At 47.8% G+C, this 15,768-nt stretch overlaps 2 pseudogenes; both read right to left on the reverse strand.

Annotated features, from left to right (window-relative positions):
- Positions 1 to 14,432: 14,432 nt before the first annotated feature.
- LOC143931932 (5S ribosomal RNA) lies at positions 14,433 to 14,551 on the reverse strand (annotated as a pseudogene).
- A 107-nt stretch (positions 14,552 to 14,658) lies between these two features.
- On the reverse strand, positions 14,659 to 14,777 carry LOC143932160 (5S ribosomal RNA; annotated as a pseudogene).
- Positions 14,778 to 15,768: the final 991 nt, after the last annotated feature.

Here is a 15,768-nt window from a genome sequence, read left to right on the forward strand (position 1 = left end):
GGGTTTCCGGGGTCCCTTCCTGCACGCTATACAACACCTTTACACCACCCCCACTTCTCAAGTCAAGACCCCGTATGCAATTTCTTCGACTTTCCCTATCGCTAATGGCACCCGCCAGGGATGTCCTCTTTCTCCTCTGCTGTCCGGGGTGTCTCGGTTCGGGGCAGGGAATTTAAAATATCGCTCTTCGCTGACGACGTCATCCTCACCCTGACCCAGCCCAGGACCTCCTTACCCAACCTACACGCAGAACTTGGCCGGTACGGGGCGATCTCGGGCTACAAAATAAACGCATCCAAGTCAGTCGCCCTCCCACTTAATATGCCCCTAGTTGAAGGGGCTCATTTGCGCTCGGCTTTCCCTTATCGTTGGGAGACTTCCTCTCTTAAATATCTAGGGGTTCAAATTACCCCATCCTTCCACACTCTATACCAGGCCAACTTTCCCCCCCTCTATAGGGAGATCAGGGGACTTATCCATAAATGGAAAACACACCATATATCCCTTACGGGGCGGATCGCGTCCATTAAAATGGTAATCCTCCCCAAACTTCTCTACCTATTTCAGACACTGCCTGTCCCGATCCCCTACGCACACCTCCGTATGCTCCAGAAAGACTTATTACAATTTGTATGGAACTTTAAAAAACATCGGGTCCCGGGCACGGTTCTCACTGCCTTACGCTCAGACGGCGGTTTGGCGTTCCCTGACTTGGTTAGGTACTACCAGGCGACGATGCTCCGGGCGATAGTCTCCTGGTTCCCTCAACGGTCATATAACAAGTGGTCGGAGATAGAAAAAATATGGTTGGCCCCGGTGCACCCGAACAGTCTGCTCTGGGGAGCGGAGGTGGCGATTGAGCCGAACCGCTTGTTGGGCTCGATAGCTCACCTCCATCAGCTTTGGCGGAAGCTGTCTCGCCACTGCAAGCTACACTCGGACTCGTCCCTGATGACCTCGTTCCTTTACAACCCCATGCTCCCAGACAGCCTGACCCACCAGATGTCCTGGCCCTGGGCGTCCCGAGGTCTATTTCACCTGGGACACCTGGTGGACCCCAGATCGAGAAAGCTGCTCTCCTTCTGGGAGCTCCAGACCAAACATGACCTCCCCCGACAGACGTTCTACAGTTATCTTCAAATAAGACACTTTGCACAAACCCTGGCCCCGAGACTCCAATTCTCCCCGCCCTCCCCATTTGAGATGATTATATTGAACGGTCGGAATGGCAGGGGGTTGATCTCGGATATATACCGCATTCTCAGCTCACACCACTCCCAGGCGAGGGGCAAGCACAAGTATATGTTGAAGTGGGAGAGGGACCTGGGGGAGGAGCTCTCCCTTGAGGATTGGCAGGGGGTGTGGCGACAGGCAGCCAAATCTTCTCTTTGCACCCTTTACAAGGAAAATGCCTACAAGATACTCTTCCGTTGGTACCGGACTCCAGAGGTGCTGCACAAAATATATCCCTCCGCCTCTGATCGTTGCTGGCGCTGCCTAAAAGACAGGGGTACCCTGTTCCACATATACTGGACTTGCCCCTCGATATCCCCTTTCTGGACTCTGACCCAACAGCTCCTTGCCCGCTTGCTGGGGGTGCCCGTCCCGTTTGAACCCAAGTTCTTCCTATTTGGCCTGTCCCGAATTAAGCTAGCTAAACCGTCTCGGAAGCTTCTGAGACATGTTCTCACGGCAGCCCGATGCTTGATAGCCCTCCGTTGGAAAAGCCAAACGGCCCCGACTATGGAAGCCCTTTATTCTAGAATAAAGGACATCGAACTCATGGAGAAAATGACTGCCAGAATACGGGACAGGATGGAGGAATTCGATCTGGTTTGGGGGAGATGGCGGCTGCTGGAGGATTAGGGGCACACCGAGTTCGGTACGACAACGCGGATCACTGGTTTTCTTTTCTTCGTCTTTTTTCTCTCTTTCCTCTTCTGACTTTGACTATTGCTGCGGCGGACTCTTGCCGCTCTACTTTAAGTGTGTTGCATAGGACATATGGCAGAATTTACAGGGCCTCTTGGGCTTGGGAGCAGGCAGTTGACTGTGTGTGTCTCCTGACCCCCCGCTCTTGGCCAACCACATTATTATGCCTTGCTATACGTGCCCATGGTCCGTTACCACAGGTAGCGTGCTTATTTCTGACCTTGCTATGTTTTGTAATTGCATTGCTGCTACTACGCCTCTGTACTGCTTATCTTCCTGTGCTGTTAATGAAAATAAAGAAAACGTTATTTAAAAAAAAAAAAAAAAAATGAATTGCAGAGGCAATGAAATACCTTCAAAATAAAGCTCTATTTGTGGGAAAAAATGATGACCTACGTGACCCACAATGACCTACCCGACATACATACACTGACCTACCCGACACACACTGACCTACCAGACATACATACACTGACCTACCTGACCCACACTGACGTACACGACACACTCTGACCTACACTGTCCTACCTGACATGCATACACTGACCTACACGACACACACTGAGATACACTGACCTACCTGACACACACTGACCTGGTACTTGACATACAAACTCTAAATGACCTACCTGACCAGGAGGAGATAGACTTCATGTGTTCAGGCACTGCAGCAGCAGCTCATCCGTGGTGCTGGTGTGCAAGGCAGCCAGAGGAGAAGAGGAGAGCCGCCCGCCCAAGTGGGTATTGATGTGGTGCGGCCGCCGCATTGTCATTTCTGCCTTCTTCCTGCTCCAGCACAGCAAGCTGGGAGAGGACTAAGATTGGAGGAGTGTAGGCTAAGGGAACCGCTGCGAATGCTGCTCAGGGTGGCGGCGTCACCCCTTTCTCTCCCTCCTGGGCTCTACACTCCATGCTGCCACAGCAGCGGCGGGACAATTCAGACCAGAAGTCGTAGGCCAGGCCCCACGAGCACTAGCGTGGAGGAGGAGGAAGTGCAATCCTCCTCTGCTTTGAATGTTGGGCCGTGTGGGCACAGTGGGCAGTGACGTTAATGGTTGCTAGCCACCAGGCGGCTATAGCACCCAGTGACCAAGAGTAAAGTCAGGTGGAAACGTGGCAGAGCTAAAGCTGGAGCTGGAGCCGGAGCCAGCCCGACCATGGCTCAGTCTGCCCCTGTTCCCTGCATTCTGGACCGAGACGAGAGACGCTGGGCTATTGGTCCCAGACTCGGGCCACCCCCTAAAGATGCCTCTGCTTGTCCCCAAAGTGGGGAAGTACATCAGAGTGCAATGGTCGGCAAGTGGTTAAAGCAACGCAGTGCCGAATAGCAAAAAGTGCTTTGGTCTTTGGCCAGCCAGATGGTCCAGCGCTGAAGTGATTAAATGCCCAAAACGGTCCTTGGTGACTAAAAAAGGCACACTCCTGACCTTTGAATGCCAAAAAGGTCCTCAGTGACCAAAAAAGCTGGTTGTGCTGTTTTTTTCACTGGGGCCCATTTTTGGCCTCCAAGGACCAGGAGTGCTGTTTTTGGTCACCAAGGATAATATTTAGCCTAGAAGGGCCGGGCTTTTTTTGGTCACTGAGGACCATTTTTGGTATTCAATGTTTGGTTGTTTGTATTGCACAGTGACCTTTCTGTAACCTCTAACCTCCCTCTGCTGTGATTTTTTACAATGTACAGTAGGTAAACGTACCTCTGCCGGGTTAGCCCCCCCATATCAATATTTAAAAAAAATCTTATTCAGTTTGTTAGATCTTTTTTAGATCAGGTTAGATCAACCGTTGCTTGCGTTAGATCTCACACAGAAGAAGCAATATTAACAGCTACAGTATTTGCAGTGGGGGCTAACCCGTCATCAGCCCGCCTTATCAAATTTTCTGGCCAAAAATCATTCCGGCTTATAGATAATCGTTAGATCCGGTAAGATCACATGGTTTTAACGTTAGATTTCACATAATTTCAGAGATATTCCACATCAAAATGGAGATATTAGGAGGTACATATGGAAGGGTTAGTCCCTCCACATGCAATTTTCTGGCCAAAAATCATTCAGGCTTATAGATTTTCATTAGCTCCAGTAAGATTAATTGGTTTCAACGTTAGATCTCACATCATTTCAGAGATATTACACATCAAAATAAAGATATTAGGTGGTACATATGGATGAGTTAGCCCCCCCATATTCAATTTTCTGGCCAAAAATCATTCAGGCTAATAGATATTCATTAGATCTGGTAAGATCAAGTGGTTTTGACATTTGATCTCACATAATTTCAAAGATATTCCACATCAAAATAGAGATATTAGGTGGTACATAAGGACGGGTTCGCCTGTCCTTATCAAATTTTCTGGCCAAAAATCATTCAGGCTGATAAATATTCGTTAGATCCGTTCAAGTGGTTTTGACGTTAGATCTCACATAATTAGAGGCTTATTAAGTGACTAATGAGGGGGGTCACCCCCTTTTATTAAAATTTCTGGCCAAAAACCATTCAGGCTAATAGATATTCCTTAGATCCGGTAAGATCAAGTGGTTTTAATGTTAGATCTCCCATCATTTCAGAGATATTACACATCAAAATACAAATATTATGTGGTACATATGGACGGGTTAGCCCCCCCACATGCAATTTTCTGCCCAAAAATCATTCAGGCTAATAGTGTCAGAAACCATGAATCAGACCGAGACAGAAGTACAATTAAATCACACTTGTTTATTAAATAAAAATAAAAAGGTAAGTAGAAAAAGCGTAGTCAAAGCATAGCCAGACTCCAGCAACTGGATCGAGTAGTCAGCCAGGCCAGAGTTCAATAACCAGATCGGGTAATCAGCCAGGCCAGAAGTCAGAGATCCAAGTGAAACAGCAGCAAGCAGGAAAAGGAGCCAAAAGGGATGTCAGCAAGCCAGTCTTTAAACAGAACCGCAGGAGATGGTTTCTTGTGATGTGACCAAGGCGTAGGCAGAGATGAAGTCAGCTGGACAGCTTTAATTTTAATAATTTCAGAGATATTCCACATCATAATAGAGATATTAGGTGGTACATAAGGAAGGGTTAGCCCCCCCTTATCAAATTTTCTGGCCAAAAATCATTCAGGCTAATAGATATTCGTTAAATCCGGTAAGATCAAGTGGTGTTAACGTTACCTAACGGATCTCAACCAGCGTTAGTCTGCCCCAGTCAGCTCTTTAGAGCGGGCTAGGGGAGAATGAACACGGGGGGACTCTTATGACAATACATATAAAAATACATCTAACATTTTCCACAACGTGCCACCAGAGCCAGATTTACAGTCCACACCCATGGACTCACAAAGATCACAGCCAGTGACTAGATCTCACTCTCTACCCCTTGCTGAAGATGAAAACAGTGAGGATAAAGAGAAAGATTGGCTGTGGCCATCTCAAATGTCAGTGCCTGCCACCTTCCCTTTTCCTCTCCTTCCAAGGTGACTGAGGTGACTCTCAGACCAGAGGATCCTGAGTTTGGACCTTAAAGTCCACCTTTTGAAGAGTTGGAAGACCCTCAATCTTACCTGCTGACAACAGACCCCTAAGACTTTCCATCCTTCATTGAGGAAACTGAAGCTGATATGCAGGAAGAAGAAGAGACCAGTGTACCTGTAACCCCAGAACCTAAAGAACAGCAAGAGCAAAGGGTTATTCACCCACTCAAAAGACTGCTCTGAGGAGGTCGTTCTCATTGTAAAAAGGACTCTTGAAGTAACTGACCCTTCCACCGCAGATTTGGTGGTGGCAGGGCTGGTGCAAGGACTTTTGACATCCTAAGCAAAAAGACCTTTTGCCACCCCTGGCTCCACTCCTGACTCCACCCCCTTTCCCCTGCCCATGTAAACCTCACCTTTTTAATGAAGTGCCCATTGAATCCAGCCTCACCAGCGCCCATCAAATGCAGCCTTACCAGTGCCCATCAAATGCAGCCTTACCAGTGCCCATAAACGCTACATCACCAGCGTCCATCAAAAGCAGCCTTACCAGCATCCATCCTGGCAGCCTCACCAGAGCCCATAAATGCAGCCTCATCAGCGCCCATCAATGCAGCCTCACCAGCGCCCATCAAATGCAGCCTACCAACGCCCATCAATGAATGTTTGCTTGCTTCAATTCATTTGTGAGATGAGATGCAGCACAGTATACACCTGTATCTACCTTTTATTGCTGGTGTTCTCTAATACAGGTATCTGCAGGAGTTAAAGTGGGTGTTGTGTGCCTCCAGAACAGTATACACCTGGAGATACCCCTTATTGCTGGTGTTGTCTGTTGCTTATCTTGCATATTAGCCTTTAAAATTAGCACTTTTGATTTCGAACGTTCGAGTCCGATGGGTGCGATCCAGTTCAATGCAGAGGGTTTCTCAATCAGGTTGAGATATACTTTGAAATGCTGCCCCAGGCATTTCCCACAGACAGAAGCAAAGTAGGTTTCGTGATATCTTTTCTTTCTGAGAGAGCCTTGGCCTGGGCTAACCCTCTATGGGAGGTGCAAAAACCTGTTTTCTGAGTTTCCCTCAGTTTGTGGCCTCCTTTAAAAGCCCGAGCTATACCCACTGAGCTGGAGAGCTTGATCTCGTTTGCCATTCTCATTGACTCCAGACTCAGAGAAAGACTTTCTCTTAAGGAGTGCTTGCGGAAGCCTCCTGTACGTTTTCCTCCGAGCTTTGTAGTCCCACCCATGCCTCCCTTACCTCCCATGCCTCCTGGTACCAAGTTGGTCATTGAAGATGAACCCATGCACCTGGGCTTCACGTGTCTCTCTCTGCGGATGAGAGAGCCTTTAGGAGGAGGGAGAGATTGTGCCTTTATTGTGGCCAGGCAGGTAACTTTTTGAGGTCTCGTCCTACCCGTCCAGGGAACGCCCGAACCTTGAGGTCCTGTCATGGACAGACCTTAGGGGGCGTTGTTTCCTCCCCAGTTATCCAGAAGGATAAGCCCCTGGTTTTGGTCACCCTTTCTTGGGCTGAGTCGTCCATCGAGATACAGGTTCTAATCGACTCTGGGGCTGCAGGCCTGTTCATTGATGCTGCATTTGTTTCGCAGCACTCGATTCCGCTGCAGCTGCGTGACACTCCACTTGCCATTGAGGCTCTTGACGGGAGACCTTTACAGCCTGCCCATGTGACTCATGAGACGGTTCCGTTGTCTATGGCTGTAGGGGCTCTTCACCATGAGATAATCCAATTCTAAGTTATTTCCTCACCCAGATTTCCGCTGATTAGTGGTTAACCTTGGTTACAGAGGCAGAACCCCTCTTTTGATTGGCTCCGTGCTGAGGTTCTCTCCTGGTCACCACAATGCAGTGAGACATGCTTCCTGAAGGTATCCAAGGTCCTGTGCACCGCTTCACTCCCCTCCTTGCCGGAGGAGTACCGTGATTTTGGCGATGTCTTTGATAAAGGTCAAGCTGGTAGTTTGCCTCCACACCGGCCTTATGATTGCGCAATTGACCTTCAACCTGGTGCCATACCTCCTCGTGGCCGGGTTTACCCTTTGTCGGTCTTGGAGGATAAGGCCATGGAGGAGTATGTTGCTGACGCACTTTCTCGAGGTTTCATCAGCAAGTCCTCGTCTCCTGCTGGTGCTGGTTTCTTCTTTGTGAAAAAGAAGAGCGCGGTGAACTGAGACCTTGTTGAAATTTTAACAAAAAATAAATAAATAAATTATATATATATATATTTTTCCTGTCGCATCATGGCAGCATACACTCTGGGTTGTGAATCCGCCCCCACAACCTGATAGGACCACATAGCTATAAAATGAAGATACGCCCCGTCCCGGTATTCTCTTATTTTTCCTCACCTGTTGGGACCGCACGGATCATCACCCTCTTACTGCTTCGCCCCAGCCAGGTTCTAGCCTCTCCTGGGTGGAAGTCCTTACCGGTAAAGCCTCTAAAGAAAGCTAAATGGAAGGAACCGCACTCTGGTGATCTCGGGGGTATGAATACTTTTTCTCTGCAAACAGAGCATTGCCTCTATAGCCATTGGAAGTAAGCCTTAAACAGGCTGAAGGCATATAATAAAAAGATCGGTCTTTAAGCCTTAAACAGGCTTAGTACCTGCGGTGGTCTCCGGTTTCCTCTTCCTCCCTGGTGTCACTCTGTCTGCAACCTGACAGCATACTCTCTACCTTCAGTATCTCTTGTCACCTTAGGTTGTATGGTGCCTTTCCCCCAGTGTTGCCTTTCTGCCATATTTTACTTCCTTTTGCTGAGCTCTGTCCCACAGCAGCTTCAGCACTCTTCCTGGTCACTTTGCCCCTTTGCACATGCTCACTGTGCACTTTGGGCAGAATGTGTATGTCTATCTATGTCTTTTCCCTTTTCCAAGATGGAGCCGGCGGCCGCACGGAGCTACTGAGCATGTGCGGGTGGGACATGACCCCGGCTCCAATTTTAAAAGGGGAAGATGCCTTTTTTTAACGCAGATGCCTTTTTTTGCCTGTTTTTTGTGCTCAGCTGAATTTCATGACTGCTGCATTTCTGTTTTTTCTGCACCAGTGTTGCCTCTCTGTTTGGTAAGTATCTCCCCTGTATTTTTCTTCTTTCTATTCCCCTCTTGTTTCTGTTATGGCTTTATCTTCCTTACCCTTTTTGTGTTACCTGTGTCTTCAGGCTTCCTCTGTTCCCTATCCATGGAGACTACTGCTCCAGCAGATCACCACCAGCATAATAGGTAAGAGGGGAGGAGTTTGGTAAGTAGAGAAGATCGAAAAAGAGAGCAGGACGCACTAGCGCTACCTAAATGGTTAGCCCCATCAGGTCCGCAAGATCATCTCGCAGAGATTCCTTGCATAGAAGAAGCCGCTCTGGCCATAGGCAGAGCCATTCGGTGGAGGAAGTCGCTCAGGGAAAGGGAGTCGAAGAAGGAGTCGCTCCAGGTCTCATTCAAGGCGCAGCCATTCCCGCCGAAGAAGATCCCCTGACTGGAGGCACCATTCACCAGCACGCCACTCCCATCCTTCTGAAAATACCTGCTGGGTATGCGGGGCCATAGCCCTTCCAGATATGTTGGCATGCCGCAGGTGCTTTGAAGAAGCCACCAGAGAGAAAGGGCAAGAACACAGAGAGCTCACAGAGTCTTCTGCCCCACGTGTCGCTCCCGACACTGAGTTATCTCCATGGGGTGCTTCGCCGGCTCCCCCAAATACTTCCAGAGAGCATGATTCTCCTTCAGATGAGGAAGAACTAGAGGCTTCAGCGGGCTTTGACTTCTCCCTAATAGAGCCTTTTGTGAGGTCAGTGAAGGGGGCCATTAGCTGGGAGGAACCCCAGGAGGCTCAACCCAAAAGGAGAAAATATTTCCCGAACCTGAAGAGAGAACCCAAAGCCTTCCCCTTCATTGATGAGTTGGAGGAACTTATCAGAGACGAGTGGCAGAGACCCCAGAAGAAAGCAAGTCTCAACAATCAGCTTGCCAAACTATATCCTCTAAAATTAAATCTCTCGTGTCCCCGCCAGTGTTGGATGCATCCCTCATGTGCCTGGCCAGACACGTTACGCTCCCTATCGAGGACGCCGTGTCATTCAAAGACGTCCTGGATAGGAAGATCGATACTGATCTCAAAAGAGCTTACCTAGCATCAGGAGGCGTATGCAGGCCAGCAGTGGTTCTTGCAGCTGTGGGTAAGGCTATTGCCAGTTGGTCAGCAAGCACAGAAAAGCTTGTATCCAAGGCGCTGATCAGGACCAGATAGTTAGGGCTCTGCAAGAACTAAGCCTTGCAGGGGATTTTGTGGCAGAGGCATCTGTGGATGCTATTAAGTCTGCATCCAGGGCTATATTGTCCTCGGTAATGGCCAGACGGGCTCTCTGGCTCAAACCCTGGGCGGCAGATCCTGCTTCCAAGTCCAATTGGTGCAGCATCCCGTATGATGGCGAGAACCTTTTCGGCGCAAAATTGGACTCTGCTATTTCTAAGGTCACTGGCGGAAAATCAGGGCTTATCCCCTCGGATAGAAAGCCAAAGCTTCAGAGGCCTCCTCCCTTTAAGCGTAACCTCCCAGACAGGTACAGGGATGCCAAGTCCTACAGGCCTGGTAGGGAGTACAGAAGGAACTGGAAGGCCCCTCAAATGTCCTTCCTGAAGTTCCAGAAGCCCAGGACCCCGCCATCTACTGACAAGAAGTCCTTTTGAAGGTGTGTCCGCCCAGCCAGCAGTGGTGGGGGCCAGACTCTCAAAGTTCACGCTGGTCTGGGCGGAAACAATAAGCGACCCCTGGACGTTAACCACCGTTCGCGTCGGGCACAGATGGTCATTCAGGTGACTTCCCCCGGGGGACCATTTTTGCCCAACAAACCTCCCATCATCCCGGCAAAAGAGGTTAGCCTTGACCCGATACGTTCAGGATCTGCTCCAAAAGGAAGCAATTACCGAGGTGCCCCTATCCCAAAGAGGTCGGGGGTTCTATTCCCCTCTATTTCTAGTAAAAAAGAAATCAGGGGACCTACGTCCGGTCCTGGATCTAAACTTAAACCGCTCTATCCAGGTAGAAGCATTCAAAATGGAGAGCCTCCAGTCTATCCTCCAGGCCATAAATCTGGGGGACTGGATGCTCTCCATAGATCTAAAGGACGCCTACCTCCATATCCCTATCCATTCAGAACTCCAAAAGTTCCTCCGTTTTTCGCTAAACCACAGACACTTTCAGTTCTGAAGTATTCCGTTTGGAATTTCTACGGCTCCCAGGACTTTTACAAAGGTCCTTCTTCCAGTTATCGCGCATCTGAGGGAGAGGGGGCTGCGAGTCCACCATTATCTGGATGATATTCTCCTCCTCTGACAGCCGGGAGTCACTGTTACAGCATCGAAAGATCCTCGTCTCAACCAGACATAGACCTTGCTGCGACTCCGGCAAACTCCAAATGCCGAAGGTTCCTGTCGAGGTTTCCCTTTCACTTAGCGGAGGGGACAGATTGCCTCCAGCATCCCTGGAACTTCCATCTCGGGTATATCTTCCCGCCGACTCCCCTGATAGCGAGATTTCTCTTAAGGCTCAAGAGATCAACGGCATTGGTGATAGCGGTGATTCCTTTTTGGCCCAGGAGGCCATGGTTTGCCGCCCTCCTACAACTGAGCACGGCAGACCCTCTTACTCTTCCCCTGTCAGCCGACTTGCTCTCCCAGGGCCAGCTGCTACATCCAGATTCGGGGAAGCTACACTTGATGGCTTGGGGGCTGAGAGGGCTAGGTATCTATGTCAGGGCTGCTCCCAGAAGGTAGCTGATACCCTGCTCCAGGCCAGAAAACCTACCACCAACTGTACCTACCGCAGGGTCTGGGAGAAATTTGTTGCCTGCGCTCAGGATCTTGGCAGGGATCTGTCCTCCCTTTCGGCTCCTCTGATCCTAGAGTTCCTGCAATCAGGCTTAGACAAAGGTCTTAGCTCTTGTACTCTGAAAGTTCAGGTGTCACCTTTATCCGCCCTGACAGGAGTTAAATGGGCTCACAATCCCCTTGTTATGCAATTTCAGAAGGCCTGTCTTGAACTAAGACCACCTAGGAAGCCTTCCTTTCCAACATGGGACCTATCAGTCATCTTAGAGGTACTATCCAAAGAACCCTGTTTTCCGCTGGAAAACATCTCCCTCTGGCACCTGACACTAAAAGTCACCTTCCTGGTCGCAATCACATCAGCGAAGAGAGTTTCAGAGATGCAAGCATTACTGATTAAGGAGCCGTATCTGATCATCCATCCGGACAGAGTAGTTCTAAGACCCTTGGATCACTTTGTCCCAAAGGTGGCACCCTCTTTTCACTTCAACCAGGAAATCAACTTGCCAGCTCTTAACACAGACCAGGGTGACCCTCATCCTCTGGATGTAAGGGGCAACATCATAAAATATCTTTCCCTGTCCAAATCCTTTAAAAGATCGGAGAACCTCTTCATCATTCCCTATGGCCTTAGGAGAGGTCAAGCAGCGTCGGCCCGAACCATTGCCTCCTGGTTGGTGAAGGCCTACTTGCTGAGTGAGTTGCAAATTCCTGAAGACCTGAGGGCCCATTCCACCAGAGCAGTGGCCACCTCCTGGGCAGCGTATTGTAGGGTCTCAGCGGAAACCATCTGCAGAGCGGCCACTTGGTCCTCCAGGAACACCTTTATCTCTCACTACAAGGTGGACTCAGCTCAGCTATCAACAGTAGAATTGGGAAAGTCCATTATTCAAGCCAACTCTTCTATTCCTTGCTAATAAACGTTTACCTTTGCATCTCCCACCCAGTCTGCGAGTTAATCCCCAGAGTGTATGCTGCCATGATGTGACAGGAAACTGGAAAATTGTATACTTACCTTTCCGTAATTTTCCTTTCCTGTCGCATCTTCATGGCAGCATACAATATCCCACCCACAAAGGTGATTCATATATACAGAGAATACCGGGGCGGGGGGCGTATCTTAATTTTATAGCTATGTGGTCCTATCAGGTTGTGGGGACGGAGTCACAACCCAGAGTGTATGCTGCCATGAAGATGCGGCAGGAAAGGAAAATTACGGAAAGGTAAGTATACAATTTTCCAGTTTTTTTAATTAACCATTGTACAGTTTTAATAATTTAATTAAAAGTTTTCCTTTAAAAAAATTATAAATATTTTATATTTAATTATAATTTATAGAACTAGTTATTTAAAAAAAAAAAGAAAAATAATATTACATAAAAATAGAAATATTAATTTTTTTTTTTAATTATAATTAAATGTGAGAATTACAATATAGATTAAATAATATATAATTACACACTATTTGTGGCATTTCTTTTAATAATAGATAAAAGATGAAAAAAAAAATATCAAAGAAATTTCTTTTTTCAAATTATATGTGCATCGAGTTTAAAAAAGTAAAAAAAATAACAAATAAAAAATATATATATATATATTTTTTATAATCAAGGCAATATGAAATACAATGCATTTTGACATTTAATACAATACTTTATTATTTTAAAAGAACTAATTAAACTTACTTTGATTTTGCAGATTGTTGGTTGGTTTCTTTGTTGAATGCACGCTGGAACACCTTGCTCCTCGTGGTCCTCGTGGTCCTCATTCTCTTCTTGCTCTCAGGTAATAATGATCAGGTATACTGGTCAGTATTACCTTTTTCCCTCTTTTGAAATGGCGGTTTTTGAACCGCCCTCTGAACGTGACTGTCATGACGTCACTTCCGCTTTCTAAATCACACCATAACTCGCGCCTGGCCGCCGTACAGACTCCTGGGAACAAGAAAACTGGATCCCAGGAGACAGTGCGGCACAGAGAAAGTATAGACCTAGCAGCTGCAACCCCGACCCTCATCCGCAGCAACAACGCCCATATCTGCAGCGACCAGAACCCGGAAATGGCCTGTAAAAAAAGACTGAGCAAGTCACCAGAAAGGTACAGGTCCTCTTTATATTTCACAGAGAGAAATAAGTATAGGGAGGATAGTGATTATAATTCAAGGGGAGCTCCGCTTTGACTTCACGGTTCACACAAATACATTTTAAATTCAAACTGTAGCAATGACGCAAGTCATTTTTTTTCCACAGTACAGTGACAATCCCTCCACCTCCGGTCTAACTAATCACTCTCACCTTATGGCATGGACCCCATGTGCAAACAGGTGGTCATGCAGGTGGGTATCAAAAGGGTTAACACGGACCATAAACTTCTCTCACATCTCACCGCTTAAGTATAAGATGATAAAAACACAGCATGTAAAGCCGACAATCGTGTTAGTTCCGTAGGGCAGCAGCGGGTGACGTCATTCGTAGCTCCTCCCCCGTACGCGCTATGTTCAACCAGAACTTCGACATCACCGGACTCCTCCCCCCTTCCCTTCGTTAGCAGACGGAGGCACTTGGGGAAGGGGGGAGGGGTCCAGTGACGTCACCAGATCTCCGACAGAAATCCCTGAAGACCTGGAAGCTGGCGGAGAGGCGAGTACTGATCAAAAGAAATTTGATTGATCAAAAAATGAATCAATTAATCAAGGAATTCATATTTTTTCCACAGCCTGTACTGTATATACACACACATACACATACATATATACATATATACATATTTATGTCAAGGCTGGCTTAGCCCTTCTTCCTCTGAGCTGGCCGCTCAGCTGTCGGCTAATAGCCAGTTCTCTTCTCTTTCCACAGTTACCAGCTGTTCCTGATGATGCTCGTCTGACCTGCCTATTTAAAGTCTCCCTGCTCACTTTTTTATTTGCCTTTGCGTTGGTCACATCACAAGGAACCATCTCCTGCTGCTTGTTTCAAGACTGGCTTGCTGACATCCCTCCTGGCTTCTTATCCTGCTTTCAGTTGCTCTCCTTGGATCCCAGGCCCGACCCTGCTTAGCATCCGAGATCAGACGAGATCGGGCGCATTCAGGGTGATTTGGCTGTAGGCAATCTTGCTGGCCACTCTCAACCCTCTTGACAAACGCCAAGATGGTCACCTCGGCAAACAAGAAGAAAAATAAAACAGGTTGTCGATGCCAACAACATATTAAAAAAAAGCCTACGGAACCTGGTATTCCCAGGTGGTCTACCATCCAGGTATTAACCAGGCCTGACCCTGCTTAGCATCCCAGATCAGACGACATCGGGCGCATTCAGGGTGATGTGGCCATAGGCGATCTTGCTGGCCACTCTCAACCCTCTTGACAAATGCCAAGATGGTCACCTCGGCAAACAAGCAGAAAAATAAAACAGGTCATCGACGACAACATATTAAAAAAAAAAGCCAATGGCACATGGTATTCTCAGGCGCCCTACCATCCATGTACTAACCAGGCCCGACCCTGCTTAGCAACTGAGATCAGACGAGATCGAGCGCATTCAGGATGATATGGCCGTAGGCGATCTTGCTGGGTATGTAATAAGGGCACTGATAATCAGTGCCCAATTCCAATTGAGTGCCCACCAGTGCCAGCAATCAGTGGCCAATAGTGATGCCAGTCAGTGCTGGCTATCAGTGCTGCCCATCAATGCTCATCGCTGCTGCCCATCAATGCCACTTATTAATACCAACCAGTGCCAATAGTGATGCCAGTCAGTGCTGGCTATCACTGCTGCCCATCAGTGCCGACAATCAGTGCCCACCAGTGCCACTCATAAGTGCCACATATCAGTGTCCATAAGTGTGGCATATTCGTGCCTCCTCATCAGTGCAGCCTCATCAGCACCCATCAGTGAAGGAGAAAAATTACTTATTTACAAAATTTACTGACAGAAACTAAAAAAAAAACTTTTTTTTTTCAACATTTTTTGCCTTTTTAAAATTTCTTTTAGGAAAAAAAAACAGGGGTGATTAAATGCCACCAAAAGAAAGCTCTATTTGTGTAAAGAAAATGATAACAATTTCACATGGCTAAGTGTGACAGCGCTGAAAGCTGAAAAATGGCCTGGGCAGGAAGGGGGTGAAAGTGCTCGGTATTGAAGTGGTTATGGGCCCTACTTTGTGCACTGGTCCAAATCATTTGGTGGAGGGGGGGGGTTATGGTTTGGGGTCGTTTTTCAGGGGTTGGGCTTGGCCCCTTAGTTCCAGTGAAGGGTATCCAGAAAGGTATCAGCATACCAAGACATTTTGGACAATTTCATACCCTCAACTTTGTAGGAACAGTTTGGGGATGGCGCCTTCCTGTTCCATCATGACTGTGTACGATATATACAGCGGCAAAGCAGCTCCTCTGCACAGAATCACGTACCTGTAGGTGCCCTCAACAACCCCATTTCCGCTGTAATTGGACACAGAGGGAGGCAATCAGTGGGTCCAGCAGATGAGATCCGATCTTTCCCAAGAGAGACAGAAAGGTGATCTACCTATGTAAACCAGGCAGAGCGCCGTTCTG

This window comes from Lithobates pipiens, unplaced genomic scaffold, assembly GCF_037356315.1.
Source record: "Lithobates pipiens isolate NorthernLeopardFrog02 unplaced genomic scaffold, aLitPip1_a1.2 Scaffold_25, whole genome shotgun sequence".
In the NCBI taxonomy this organism is placed as follows: domain Eukaryota; kingdom Metazoa; phylum Chordata; class Amphibia; order Anura; family Ranidae; genus Lithobates; species Lithobates pipiens.